At 41.9% G+C, this 15,411-nt stretch overlaps 1 protein-coding gene across 1 annotated transcript in view; it reads left to right on the top strand.

Annotated features, from left to right (window-relative positions):
* The first annotated feature begins 1,105 nt into the window (after window positions 1-1,105).
* LOC120535082 (nucleus accumbens-associated protein 2-like) overlaps window positions 1,106-15,411 on the top strand; it is a 171,869-nt gene continuing 157,563 nt past the window's right edge. Inside the window, exon 1 of the mRNA XM_039762632.1 lies at window positions 1,106-1,531. The gene's annotated coding sequence lies outside the window, so the exon portion shown is untranslated. The remainder of the gene's footprint in view (window positions 1,532-15,411) is intronic.

The raw sequence follows: 15,411 nt of genomic DNA, 5'->3' as shown, positions 1-15,411 counted from the left end.
TATATTATTATTATTATTATTACTTATTTTTATCTTATTTTCTATCTATCTGTTATATTGCCTTGTCTACCTTCTCTGTATACCTCATAAGCAGCTTTTGCTATATACCCCTGTCTCATATGGTGCATTTACTACCTATATATCTCTACATTATATAGTGCATTTTCTATATCTTGTCTAGATCTCTACCTCTAATATATATTTAGTGCCTTTCACATCTATCTATCTATCTATCTATCTATCTATCTATCTATCTATCTATCTATCTATCTATCTATCTATCTATCTATCTATCTATCTATGTAAAAAAAAAAATTTAAGTGCATTTATAGCTAAGGATATTAACTCAAGCTCCACACAGTTGTATCTAAGAGCCAGCACTGCTATTATTATTATTATTATTATTATTCAGTTTTTGGATGATAACTTTAGCCAGTTTGATGTACAACATTTGAGATGCAATTGATTACATTTTTCCAAATGGGACACTACCAGATGTGACTTGCTCATAGTCACACATATGTATATAAAAAAAATAAATCAATCTATCTATCTATCTATCTATCTATCTATCTATCTATCTATCTATCTATCTATCTATCTGTTATAAAAAATAAATATAGATTTGTTAGTGCATTTTGGATAGTGCATTTATAGCTAAGCCTGTATTAACTCATACTCCACTCGGCTGAATTCAGAAAGAGGCACTGATATTACTATTATCCATCCATCCATCATTCAACCCGCTATATCCTAACTACAGGGTCACGGGGTCTGCTGGAGCCAATCCCAGCCAACACAGGGCGCAAGGCAGGAACAAATCCCCGGGTAGGGCGCCAGCCCACCGCAGGGCACACACACACACACACACACACCAAGCACACGCTTTTACCCAAAGACAACATTTGAGATACTACTGCATTCTTTTTTTCAATTAGAACACTGGCAGGTGCTCATGGTTACAGTGTGAATACCGGGAATTGAAATTATAACCGCATATCCACAACGCCACGCAAATAATAATAATAATTTAAAACATTGAAGCAGAGCCTAAGTTGCCGACCTTACGCTTGCCCATGGCACGGCGCGACAGGAGGGCTCGCCCCCTCTTGGGCATTTCGCGCCCGCTTCACTTCCTTACCCCTTCTCTCTCTCTTTATCTCTCACACACTCGGTCACCCACCCACCCACGTCTGCTCGTGCCCGTTCTTCTCCCGCCCTTTTCCCCCTTATCCTGACAATAGCCGGGTGCGGGCGTCTGTCCCTTTAAATGCCACGATGCTATGATGTCAAGGGGAAAGGAGGGGGGCACTGCAGTTCAAATGCAGTCCATGTGAGTTGCAATTACTTCCTGCAAAAAAAAAAAAAAAAAAAACAGCCAGCCAGCCAGAGAGAGCGAGTGAGAGAGAGCGAGAGAGAGAGAGAGGGGCCTGGACTCCTAGGGACCACGTAAAGTTTGCGTTTGAAGAAAATACTGCAACGCAGACCAGTGGTGGCGTGTCGCCTGGATGGAAGAGTAGAATTACCGCGGGTAAGCCGTTTTCTTCTTTTCCGCCTAAGGTTGGCGAGCAAGCCTTATTTTGATATTTTAGGAAATGGCTCGTTTTGTTACAGGGAGTGGACGGTTTCGTCCTGATGAGCGGTTTTGGCTTGTTTAATATGAGCAATAATAATACGTGAACGGGCTGAGATTGTGATCGTGTAGTTTTTATGTGTTTGCCCCCGAAGCCATTGCACATATTTTATAGATACATTTAAAAAAAAAAAAGAAAGTTGGCAAATGTCAAGTTAGAAGAAGTAAAGACTGCGATCCTGGAAAACAAAACAGAAGCCTATTTGTGCAGCAGGGCTCCGTTGGTGGTAGCTCTTTTGGAATGCCGTATTTGGACTAGTAAATGTGAACGGCGACCCCGGCGCTGTGTGATTTGGCGTCCCACAAGCTGCCAAGAAGTGACGAGGGCAGCAGTGAATGTACCTGTTTGGAATACACCGTCTGGGCTTCATAACAAGGGGCGTGACACGCTGTCTGGACTTTAGGGGGTCAGAGTCGCAAAGAATAACCTCAAATGGGATCGGGTGCAACTTTCCAAAAAAAAAAATAATAATAATAATAATAAAAGACATCTCCAGATTTGTTGACGTAGCGTTTAAATCAGGACACATCGTGATACGCTTGGGACGTCTTATGTACATTTACTTGCAACGCGTTCATCCATTTTCTTGATTGGCATTTCAGTTGTGGATTTTAGGGAGTCGGATCATAAATATCTAAACAGTAATTAACCCCGGAATGCTCCAAGCTATTTCTGTTGTAGAGCTGATGGCAAAGTGGTGCAGTGTTTAGAGATGCTGCCTCTTGGTTTGAATCCTGTGATCTTCCCTGTAGAACTGGCCCAGTTCACGGGACACAGGGCTGCATACATCACATGGGACAACCCAGTGCTACTGAACAATGGTTTGGGGAAATGCAGAAAGATGTGTCACTCAAGCTGATTGGCTATTCTAGTTTAACTTGATCTGGGGTGAGTTTGCAGATGATGCCACACTAGGTGGAATGAATGATAATCTGGAATCATTACAGTGGTTAGTTTGTATCTTTTGCGATTGCTACGATAGTTTTGTTCAGCTTCATTACAGAGTAACCATGGAAGATTGCAAGCCTGAGTTTGTGGCAGATCCTATTTAAGCTGATGCCACATTATGCGAGTTGTAGTCCTAGGGTACATCAGACTTGCAGACAGTCCACTATTTCTGATTGTAAATTTATAGTATTAGGGTGTTGTACTGTGTTAGCCGTTATGAATGTAGCGAGAAGTCCAGCAAAATGACCCCATTTATTGGCTAACTAAAAAGATTACAATATGCACGCATTAGAGGCAACTCGGGGCCCTTCTTCAGGCGAGATATAATTGTAAATTTAGCAACTGTGTACAGTTGTACCCGCCCCTTTTTCTGACAGCCAATAGCGTGCTGCCAGACAGAGCCAGCACTGTATGAAGGGTTAACAGGTACGGCGAGTTCAGCTACAGTCTCGGCCTTATTTAAAACACGAGACATCAGACGAGCTTACGTTCTGTTTGTGAGGTCCGAAACAAATGTGTTCCTTATTCGTTATTGCTGCATTGTATGCATTGTGCTTCTGGGCGAGTGTTTATTCGTTGTTAGCCCTAATGCATACATAGTCCGCTCCTGTGACTAAAGGCAAAATCGAACATATTTGATTTTATAGGAGCGAGTCGCAGACTAGTTAGAGTGAGTTGCAGGGTATGTCAGACTAAACGGAAGCGCGCCACTTGCTGCCTCCATTTTTCTAAGATTACGTAATTGAAGTCTACTCCAGAAAATCGCTGGAAATGTGGTCTAACGCGTCCTGGCCTTTGGTGTAAATAAAAGTGAAGTCAAAATGTTGGATTTGAATACAGAATGGTGGGTTTGAAACTTGAATGTATGCCTGATGAGAAGGACCTAGGAGTCGTACTGGATGTTTTACAGTCCACATCCAGACAGCAGTGAGAAATCATTAAGAAGACTAATAGGATATTGGGTACAATGAAGTTTTTTACACAATGTGTAGAATACAAGTCAAGGGGCGTTCTCTTTACGTTACTGTTAATAATGTACTATCCGTCCATTTTCTTTAATCTAATTTTTCAGGGGAGGATGGCAGGGCAGCAGCCTGCAGGGCCGTGCGTGGAGTCGGTAGATAAATCCTTCGACTCTGACTCCTTAGTTTCCGGTTCTTCTGACTCCGACTCTCTGAATACGACTACTCTGTATTTAATATTCTAATGTATTTTCCATGTTGATTGAAGGAAGGCAACATACACGTCACTTAACCACAGAACTACTGAATAGGAAGCTGACTCTCTCTACCGTATTGTCCAGTTGAAACAAAAGACAAGAACCCCTGAACACACATCAGGCCACAGCACACACCTCCACCTACATCATTACACTTGTTTACACTCACATGAACTTGGTTAAACACATTATATCTGAAATAAAATGAAAACACTTTTTGTAATGTACCCAAATCCAAATGACAATATGTGAACGTCAGGTTGTATAATAGCTCAGCTGAACTTCGCACTAGTAGTAACCCAACTATGCACTCGGCTTAATTCTTACATCAGAGAAGAACTTAATTATGACTTAATTAGGTCGTGTTTTACTAACATGCTGTGAGGAGGCGACAAAAGGATACGATCAAAGTGGAGCTTATGATATTATTTAGCTGGACTTTCAGAAAGCATTTGATAAGGTGCCACATGAGAGGCTGGGCATCAATTTAAAAGAAGTGGCAGTTCAGGGTGGTGTTTTTAGATGGGTACAGAATTGGCTCAGACACAGGAAGCAGAGGGTGATGGTGGTGTGAGAAACCTCATCAGAACTGGCCGATGTTAAGAGTGGTGACCAGCAGGGGGCACTGCTAGGGCCGCTGCTGTTTTTAATATCCATAAATGATTTAGATAGAAATATAAGGAACAAGCTGGTTAAATTTGCAGAGGATACCAAGATAGGTGGATTAGTAGATATTTTGGAATCCGTTATATAATCACAGAAGGACTTGGATAGCAGACAGGCTTGGGCAAATGAAATTTAATGTCAGTAAATGTAAAGAATTACACATAGCAAGTAAAAATGTGAGGTTTGAATACACAGTGGGCGGTCGGAAAATCGAGAGTCCACCTTATGAGAAGGATTTAGGAGTCACAGTGGACTCTAAGCTATCGACTTCCCGACCGTGTTCAGAAGCCATTAAGAAGGCTAACAGAATGTCAGGTTATATAGCGCCTTGAGGTGTGGAGTACAAGTCACAGTAGGTTCTTCTCAAGTCTTTATAACACACTGGTGAGGCCTCATCTGGAGTCCTGTGTGCAGTTTTGGTCTCCAGGCTACAAAAAGGACATAACAGCACAAGAAAAGGGTCCAGAGAAGAGCGACTGGGCTGATTATGGGGCTACAGGGGATGAGTTATGAGGAAAGATTAGAAGAGCTGAGCCTTTACAGTTTAAACAAAAGAAGATGAAGAGAAGACATGATGGAAGTGATTAAAATTATGAAGGGAATTAGTACAGTGGATCGAGACTGTTATTTTAAAATCAAGAACACGGCGACACAGTTGGAAACTTAAGGGTAAATTTCGCACACACATTAAGAAGTTTTTCTTTAATAATAATAATAATAAAAAAAATAGTTCATTACATTTATATAGCGCTTTTCTCAGTACTCAAAGCACTATCCACACAGGGAGGAACCGGGAAGCGAACCCACAATCTACCACAGTCTCCTTATTGCAAAGCAGCAGCACTACCAGTGTGCCACCTTTACACAAAGAAGGATAGACAACTGGAATAAGCGACCAAGTAGTGTGGTAAACAGTAAGACGTTAGGGACGTTCAAAACTCGACTTGACGTTTTCTTGGAGGAAATAAGTGGACAGGACTGGCGAGCTTTGTTGGGCTGAATGGCCTGTTCTCGTCCAGAGTGTTCTAATGTTCTAATGACTATTGTTTGTGTAATGGAACATTTGGACTTGCTGTATTTTTTTTTTCCCATTACAGTTTAAATTTTTTAGGAGTTGGAATCGGTACGTTTTTCCCGACACCAGGCACTCAAAATTGACTCCGACTCCACAGCCCTGGCAGCAGGAGCCTATAGTAATGCAATGGTGAGGCCTAACGTGGAGTACTGCGTGCAGTTTTGGCCATCATGTTGGAAAAAATGCATAGCAGTTCTAGAAAAAGTCCAAAAAAAAAGTGTAACTTAACTGATTAATGGACTGCAACCTATTAGGAAAGATTGAAGGAGTTGAACCTTTTTTAGTTTAAGCAAGCAGAGATGAAGAGGTAACATCATTTGAGTGTTTAATATTATAAAATAATTTAAGGCAGTGGAACAAAACAAGAACACCGAGACACCAGTGGAAACTTCACAACAGTAACTTTCACATAAATGCCAGAAAGGTTTTTTTTCTTCATACAGAGAAAAATAAACCCACACACTTGCTGAATAAATGACCAAGTAGTGTGGTCGAAACACAGATTGACGTTACTTTCTAGAAGTCCGGTGAGTAGGTGTAGCAAGTTTACTGGGCTGAATTTGACTAATGTTCATGTATGAATTGGATCGGGCAGGGAACATCCCAGGAAGGTGCCCGAGTCCAATTCTACCAGGACAGGCATTGGGCTTCCAGCGACCCTGAATTGGTTAAAAGGAGGTGGGGTGGTGGTGCTGTTTTTAATTTTTGTAAATTATACAGCGAGTAAAATGTTTTTGTAGATGTTGGTCATTTCATTTTCCCAATCAGAATGTCTAGTACGCTCCTAGGATTCCCCTTTCTCTGATAAACATCTACTCTGACAGGCAAATGCATTCTAGGAGACTTTTATTTAAAATCAGGCAATTTAGTTTTGGCAAGAAAACTATGAGAAAGCTGGAATCTTTGGATAAACCCTACAGAAAGGGGACTCCCACCTGGAATTGAATTGGGGATCCAGTTACAACACTGCGCCGGCCACTGGTAAACCTCACTGCCCTTTTCAAATAAAGAGATCCATTATATTATAATTTGTACTAACGGTGATCTGTGGCTTTTTCCTTCCTGTGCTTTCAACTACCAAGTAGTGATGTCTAGAGCATTTATTACCCGCACATTGAGATTTTCATCAAAAAAGGCTGCTGACCCATATATGAGCTTGAAATACAAAAGGCAAACCATGCCACTGAGATTGAGCAATCCGTTTAGAAATGAAAGAGAGAGAAATAATAAGTGAGATCCGAGCATAAAATCAAGTAACCACATTTCCTGTTTTAAGTGTTATTTAGTTTGAAATCCTCAGTTCACCTACTAACATTAGGTGCAGTAAAACTAAAATCACCGTTAGGTATATAATTAGTGTAGCATGTAGAAGTACAAACCATTGACTGTGCAAAGAAGATAAAAACGAAGGAAAAAGACAACTCCGTCTGCTTAACTCCACGTTTAGAGCTGTCCTGTCTGGAACCTCCTCACTAAGTGGTTAGTCTAGCGAGGTTCCTTTTTTACCATTCTAGCTTGTCTCTAACTTAATTATGATTAGATGGAAAATCTGTTAACCTCTCTCAGTTTCCCAATTATTTAGGGACATGCTGTACAATCTGAAAATATAATACCTTTTTTATTTTTCTTAATGTGTTTAAAGAAGTTAGTTACTCCCTCACAGCTCTGAGTTTGAAACCTGACCTTGTTACTATTGTGGGGAACAGGCCGGGCACAGACAGGTAGACATGATGTTAAGCACCACAACATGCTTATGTACAACTAGCTGAAGCCCGCCCTAGCATATGGCGGTGTAAGAATAGGAATGGAAAACGGTGAGAAAGGAATTCAGTATAGCAAAGGCTTAGGAAACCACCGTCGTAGTATAACGAAAAGAGCAAGGAGCGAAACCAATGCCATTGGTCGAGAGAGTACCTTCCTGTAGCAGGCTACGGAAAACATAGACATATATTAGATAGACGCCGCATTCACTGTGTTGCCCAGTTGACACGATAAGTCAGCGCTTCCGCCCTATTGCGAGTGGTAAAAGTGCCATCTAAGCTAATACAGGTAGACGTGGAAACAGGGTTTTCTGATGAAAAAACAATAACGTTTAAAACAGTATCGTTTACATACAACAGATTTTGGCGAATCGTTTACATGCAATTATTTATATCCATTTATACACTAAATACGTGCGTATCCCATGGTCTTAGAGTTGGTGGGCTGGGCTCTCTGTCTTGCGTTCACTCTCTGTCTTGCTTGCCCTTAGTTAGAGTTGGCAGTTGGGGCTTTGTGAGTTGGCGATCGTGGCTGTCTGTCTCGTGTGCGGTGTAAAGTCAACGTGGCTCAGAGGTGAATGTGGACAAAAACGACTGAGGCTGTGTTTGGTGAGCTGTTGTGTGCTCGGGACTCGGGAGGACAGTTACAGTTAGTGTGCGTGGCTCTGTCGTGCGTATCCCATAGTAGGAGGGTTAGAGTTGGCGGGCGGGGCTCTGTCGAGGCGGTTAGAGTTGGCGGGCGGGGCTCTGTCTTGCTTGCGCTCAGTGTCTTGCGTGCCCTTAGTGAATTATATATATAGATATATACAAGTGGGAAACACACACAACCCAGTGCCGTAGCACCAATCACCCTCAAGTCAAGGCCCTCAACACAATGTCTTTCCTCTCTTCAGGCCGCCTCTCTCCTCTCCTCCCGATCTCTGTCCTCTTCCACCCGACTCCAGCCATCGAATGGAGGGAGGCAGCACCTTTTATACACACCCGGATGCGCTCCAGGTATGTCCCGGCAATCTTCCATCGACACTCCCCCGTCTGGTGGAAGTGCCGGCTGTATCCCCGGAAGCACTCCGACGTCCGGGTGTGGCGGAAGTGCTGAGGTCCAGGGCTCTCAAAGCATCGGGGCATCCCCTGGCGGTGACCACAGGCCCCTACAGGGTTGAGCTTCAAAGCTCTGTGCCCGTGGCCCCCAAAGGTACCAGGGCGGTCGCCCCCATGTGGTCTGGGGGAGGCATAAGCCCTCCTCCGGTATTCCTCACCCCACCAGCCTATGTGCGACACTATCTTTGTGGTCTTCCAGTTTTCATACAGTGTGAATATGTGTATATTAGGTTAGCTGGTGACTTTATATTTGCTTGCATTACTCAGCATTTGTGTACGCATGAGTGTACAAGTAAAATCAATAAATGTACAGTAGAATATCGGTAACGGCGCACGATAATGTGCAGTGGATACACTTGACTTGAGCATTTATAGTTTTCCTCCTCTTTCTCTGTACGTTTAGCATTCGTTTGCTCAGAGGTTGATGCGCTTGCTGCTTCATGAGCAGCTCTTCTTCTCTCCACCCTAGAGGCCCGCTTCTTCTCTTCTTTTGTCGACATCTCTTCTCGTTAAACCGAGTAAGTCAGTTTTTGTGTCGCAATTACTTAGTACATTTTCCTTAATTTTTCACTTAAGCTGGCACTTAAGTCTTCAATTTGCCTCAAGAATGACTTAAGATATGAAGAGGTAGGGGAAGTGACGACGAAGGTGGGAGGAATGAGAACGGCGCCCGTACACATGTGCCACATGGCCACCCTGCTGGCCGCTGTCCAGAGTTGATTCTACAATAAAATAAAAATAAAAAGAGGAATAACCTGTAAGATCAATCATCACCCTGAAAGTGGATAGTAGACATCTCGTAGTATATGTGTACCAAATTTCAGGTCAAACGGTAAAATGGTTTGCGAACGACAGGTGATTTATTTATATATATTTATTTATTTATATATATATATATATATATTTATTTATATATATATATATTTATTTATATATATATATATATATATATATATATATATATATATATATATATATATATATATATATATATATATATATATATATATATATATATATATATATATATATATATATATATATATATATATATATATATATATATATATTTATTTATATATATATATATATATATATATTTATTTATATATATATATATATATATATATATATATGGCGCACGGTGGCGCAGTGGTAGCTGCTGCCTCGAGTTAGGAGACCGGGTTCGCTTCGGGTCCTCCCTGCGTGGAGTTTGCATGTTCTCCCGTGTCTGCGTGGGTTTCCTCCGGCGCTCCGGTTTCCTCCCAAATCCAAAGACATGCAGGTTAGGTGGATTGGCGATTCTAAATTGGCCCTAGTGTGTGCTTGGTGTGTGGGTGTGTTTGTGTGTGTCCTGCGGTGGGTTGGCACCCTGCCCTGGATTGGTTCCTGCCTTGTGCCCTGTGTTGGCTGGGATTGGCTCCAGCAGACCCCCGTGACCCTGTATTCGGATTCAGCGGGTTAGAAAATGGATGGATGGATATATATATATATTTATTTATATATATATATATATATTTATTTATATATATATATATATATACTATATATATATATATATATATATATACTATATATAATATTATATATATATATATATATATACACATAAAGATAATTGTGGGATTAGCAGGATAATACACAATTAACAAATTCTACAACAAAAATGTTACATTTGTGTAAATTTTCAGTTTCCATTAAAAATAACACTCACGTCTTGGATTGGAATGCCAGAATTCCAATCATGAATTGAATTAAATGGGTAAGAAAATTAATGTTTAAAATAATTTTTTTTGCCAGTCATTATCCAACCTGCTAAATCCTATCACAGGGTCACGGGGGTCTGCTGGAGCCAATCCCAACCAGCACAGGGCACAAGGCAGGAACAAATCTCCAGGCAGTGAGCCAGCAACACCGCAGTGCACACGCGTGCCCCTACACACCAAGCACACACTAGGGACAATTTAGGATCACCAATGCACCTAACCTGTATGTAGGAAACCGGAGCACCCGGAGGAAATCCACGCAGACACAGGGAGAACATGCAAACTCCACACAGGGAGGACCCGGGAAGCAAACCCAGGTCTCCTTACTGCGAGGCAGCAGTGCTACCACTGCGCCACCGTGTCACTCTAGTTTTTTTGTAAATCACTTTACAGAAAGGTAAATGTTAAATAACAATGGTGAGTAAGACGTGATCATTATAATGAGAGATGTTACAGTACATTCTCTAACCTCCGGCAACACCCAGCAAATCATAGCTGAGAGCAACACAAGTGGATGAAATGTTGTGCTGTGATGTGTTTGACCAATCACAAGTGGCTTCACCTGTTTTTCAAAATTACCGTCCACAATGATCACTGTGTGCGTCTATGCTTTACTGTTCATGAATTCAGCTCGTGAGTGCTGAAAATTTGCCTCTGCATGACATATAAACCAGCCTTCAACCATCAATCACTGTGTCAGGAGTTAGTCATTAGAAGGCCTCACGCTGGCCAGCTGCTCCATTTGAAACAGAGTGTGGAGCCAAGACGTTTCATTGATGACTCTAGAAGCTGTCCAGCCAAGGCTGACCTTGAAGTGATCAGTGCATTCGAGATGGTGATTAGAAACATTTGCAATTTTCAGTTTTTAAGTTCTCAAAATGTAATAAACGTTATATTTTACATTTGTATAGTCCAGGGATGGGCAATGTTGGTCCTGGAGAGCTGTGCAGTGGCTACAGGTTTTCATTCCAACCCAATTGCTTAATTAGAAACCAATCCTTGCCAATCTCAGATCTTATTTAATTTTATGGCTTGTTAGTCTTTCCCCTTGGGATTAATAAAGTATCTATCTATCTATCTATCTATCTATCTATCTATCTATCTATCTATCTATCTATCTATCTATCTATCTATCATATAGTGTCTTTCATTTTATATCTATCTATCTATCTATCTATCTATCTATCTATCTATCTATCTATCTATCTATCTATCTATCTATCTATCTATTTATCATATAGTGCCTTATCATCTATCTATTATCTATCTATCTATCTATCATATAGTGCCTTTCATATCTATCTATAGATCATATAATGCCTATCTATCTATCTATCTATCTATCTATCTATCTATCTATCTATCTATCTATCATATAGTGCCTTTCATCTATCTATCTATCTATCTATCTATCTATCTATCTATCTATCTAAGGCTCTTATATCGTAGAATTTTTCCTTTCTAAGGATATCATCCAAATGATTTGAAGCCTAAAACAGTTCATTTTCAGGCTGTCACATTTTTCTATTAAGTGTTTTATTAAATCAAACAGTGCATGATGAACACACAGAGATGTAATTGGAAAAAAGCTAGCTGGAGAACTGCTGGCTGATTTGTCTTTTACACATCATAGCTAATAAGCAGCCATTAAAACACTGAATGCAGCAGTTTAAGATTGAAATAAGCAATTAAGGGTGGGGAACCTTAACAAGCGAGACCACTAAAATGAAGCATCAAAATGTCACTTAAGCAACAAAGTGCTTCATCAGCAATAATTGACTTCTCATTAAGAAACTGGGCTGGAACAACAACCTGCAGCCACTGCGGCTCTCCAGGACCGACATTGCCCACCCCGGTTTAGCCCATTTGTCACTATTGTGAAGCTCATCTAGTGCTTGGCATCTCCCGCTTGACTCTAGTAGGACTGTGTTGTGTGTTTTCTTATACTTCATATGTTTTATCATTCTTCTTCTGGAACCTGACTTTTTGTGCATTAATGTCTAAAGTAGTTAAAACATTTTGATTTAACCAAACGCCATGCTAAATGTAGTTGGAAGACTGCTGGATGAGTTTGTTATTCATGTAGCGTCTAAGTCAAAAAACTGCAATGCTTCAGCTAGTTTTAGGTGTAATGTAATGTCAGCAACTGATGATAAAGAATAGTTCATGTAGTGAATAACTTTCTTTGGATTTCTTGGATTAAAAGATAGTGTACTTTGAATGTAACTGTTGTGACCGATAAGAAAACACAGAGAAAACAATCAGGGGTTTTGTTGGAATTCCCCGTGTAATATCTGTGTTTGGCCTTCCCAGGTCCTCCCTGCGTGGAGTTTGCATGTTCTCCCTGTGTCTGCGTGGGTTTCCTCTCACAGTCCAAGACATGCAGGTTAGGTGCATTGGCGACCCTAAATTGTCCCTGGTGTGTGCTTGGTGCGTGTGTGTGTGTGTGCATGCCCTGCCCGGGGTTTGTTTCCTGCCTTGTGCTCTGTGTTGGCTGGGATTGGCCCCAGCCAGACCCCTGTGACCCTGTAGTTAGGATATAGCGGGTTGGATAATTGATGGATGGATGGATATTTGGCTTTGTTGACTGTTGTAATTTGGTCATAAATGGCACAAGAATACATTTGACAAAGGCATTGAGTTTTCTGAAGTGTTCTATAGAAACAAGAAGTTGGATAAACACAAAACGGATCTGAATTGGCAGGGAGTGAAAAGGTGGAAATGACATCTTTCTTTGGTGGACGGGGTGACGTCATCAGTGGAAGCCGGAAGTGAAGTCATTGACGTGGGACCGGAACTGATGAGTATCACTACGGGATGGAGGTGATGTCTTTGATAATGGAACCCAGAAGCAGAGAGATCGTGGAGAGTACTGAGGTCACATGGATTCGAGGTACTTTACGGCTGTTCTACTTCCTTTTTTGGGTTGAAGAAAGAGAAAAGGCATTAAATGTTCCATCCCGGTCCCCTATCGTCTGTACTTTCATGCTCGTTTGGACCCTTTGGCTGCCCCTAAGTGCACGTGTTTGACACTGTGTATGATCTGACCACCACAAATAGTAGTTTGGGCTAATATGTCAGGTCAATAAACTGTATAATAATGTTTTGCTGATCCATTATTGGCAGGTATCTCTTAAGAAAACTGTAAGCCTTAAGGGTTATGAGTAGTGGCAGGTAGATCAAGGGCTTTGCATTAGGGTCATGATGGACTATTGCAGGAAAATATAACAGCACATGCTTAATGAGCTTCTTGTATTAACCTCCATGTTAACTAAAGTAGTATTAATGGTGCGTAAGCATTTTAAATGTAGAAGGTAATCAAAGTTTTACATGCCTGCACCTTTAACATTCAGCTGCATCTCACCAAAATATGAGTGTGCTGCATGTGGGCTGTATTGAAATAGATAGATAGATAGATACTTTATTAATCCCAAGGGGAAATTCACATACTCTAGCAGCAGCACACCGATAAAGAACAATATTAAATTAAAGAGTGATAACAATGCAGGTATAACAGACAATAACTTTGTATAATGTTAACTTTTACCCCCCGAGTCACATAGTGTGGGGTCTCCTCAGTCTGTCAGTGGAGCAGGACGGTGACTGCAGTCTGTCGCTGAAGCTGCTCCTCTGTCTGGAGATGATCCTGTTCAGTGAAAGCAGTGGATTCTCCATGATTGACAAGAGTCTGCTCAGCGCCCGTCGTTCTGTCACAGATGTCAAACTGTCCCGCTCCCTGCCTACAATAGAGCCTGCCTTCCTCACCAGTTTGTCCAGGCATGAGGTGTCCCTCTTCTTTATGCTGCCTCCTCAGCACACCACCGCATAGAAGAGGGCGCTCGCCACAACCATCTGGTAGAACATCTGCAGCATCTTATTGCAGATGTCGAAGGACGCCAGCCTTCTAATGAAGTATAGTCGGCTCTGTCCTCTCTTGTACATAGTTCATCAGTATTGGCAGTCCAGTCCAGTTTATCATCCAGCTGCACTCCCAGGTATTTATAGGTCTGCACCCTCTGCACAGTCACCTCTGGTGATCACAGGGTCCATGAGGGGCCTGGGCCTCCTAAAATCCACCACCAGCTCCTTGGTTTTGCTGATGTTTATTTGTAGGTGTTTTGAGTCGCACTATTTAACAAAGTCCTTAATTAGGTTCCTATACTCCTCCTGATGCAGCCTACGATAGCAGTGTCATCAGCGAAGTTTTGCACGTGGCAGGATTGTACTGGATGTCCGATGTATGTTGGCTGAACAGGACCGGAGAAAGTACAGTCCCCCCTACAGACCACAATGTTAGACCTGCAGTTCCTGAGACACACATACTGAGGTCTGTCTGTACGATAGCCCATGATCCATAGCACCAGGTGTGAATCTACTCCCATCTCTGTCAGCTGGTCCCTGATGAGCAGAGGTTGGATGGTGTTGAAGGTGCTAGAGAAGTCCAGAAACATAATTCTTACTACACCACTGCCTCTGTCCAAGTGGGAGAGGGATCGGTGTAGCATATAGATGATGGCATCCTCCGCTCCCACCTTCTCCTGGTATGTGAACTGCAGAGGGTCGAGGGTGGCGGACCTGTGGCCTCAGGTGGTGAAGCAGCAGCCGCTCCATGGTCTTCATCACATGTGACGTCAGAGCGACAGGCCGGAAGTCATTCAGCTCACTAGGACGTGATACCTTTGGGACTGGGGTGATACAAGATGTTTTCCAAAGCCTGGGGACTCTCCCCTGTTCCAGGCTCAGGTTGAAGATGTGCTGTAGAGGACTCCCAAGCTCCAACACACAGGCCTTCAGCAGTCGGGGCGATACTCCATCTCTTTGAAATGTCATGCTTTGAAAACGTTTCATATAAAATGTGGCAAAGGGGTGCTTGGGGATTCCCTAACCTTGAATAAAAATATGGGCTTAAATATTTAAACCCAAGGGAGAGAAAAAAGCACAAGGCAGAATATAAATAATCCAATAATCAAAACCTCCATTTGCATCTGTAGGCCTCATTTTACAGATTTAAAGGTTCCCATCTACTCAGTGGGATGACTGGCTAAGTTGTCAACTGTCCGAAACAGTATGCTCCCAATCGTTCCTACTCAATGTCTCATCTCTGACTGTACTACCCCTCTGCCAGGATAATAGCCTCACTTGATTAATCTGGCAGAGGCAGGTTTATACCCCAGCCAGCGGGTTATTTCGGTGGTAGACTTTTTGGGGATGTCCCCAGTAATTCCTTTGCCTTTTCCTGTCCCCG

The sequence above is a fragment of the Polypterus senegalus genome, chromosome 9, assembly GCF_016835505.1.
Source record: "Polypterus senegalus isolate Bchr_013 chromosome 9, ASM1683550v1, whole genome shotgun sequence".
In the NCBI taxonomy this organism is placed as follows: domain Eukaryota; kingdom Metazoa; phylum Chordata; class Cladistia; order Polypteriformes; family Polypteridae; genus Polypterus; species Polypterus senegalus.
The sequence above is the reverse complement of the archived record's forward strand: the minus strand, read 5'-3'. Positions and strand labels throughout refer to the sequence as shown.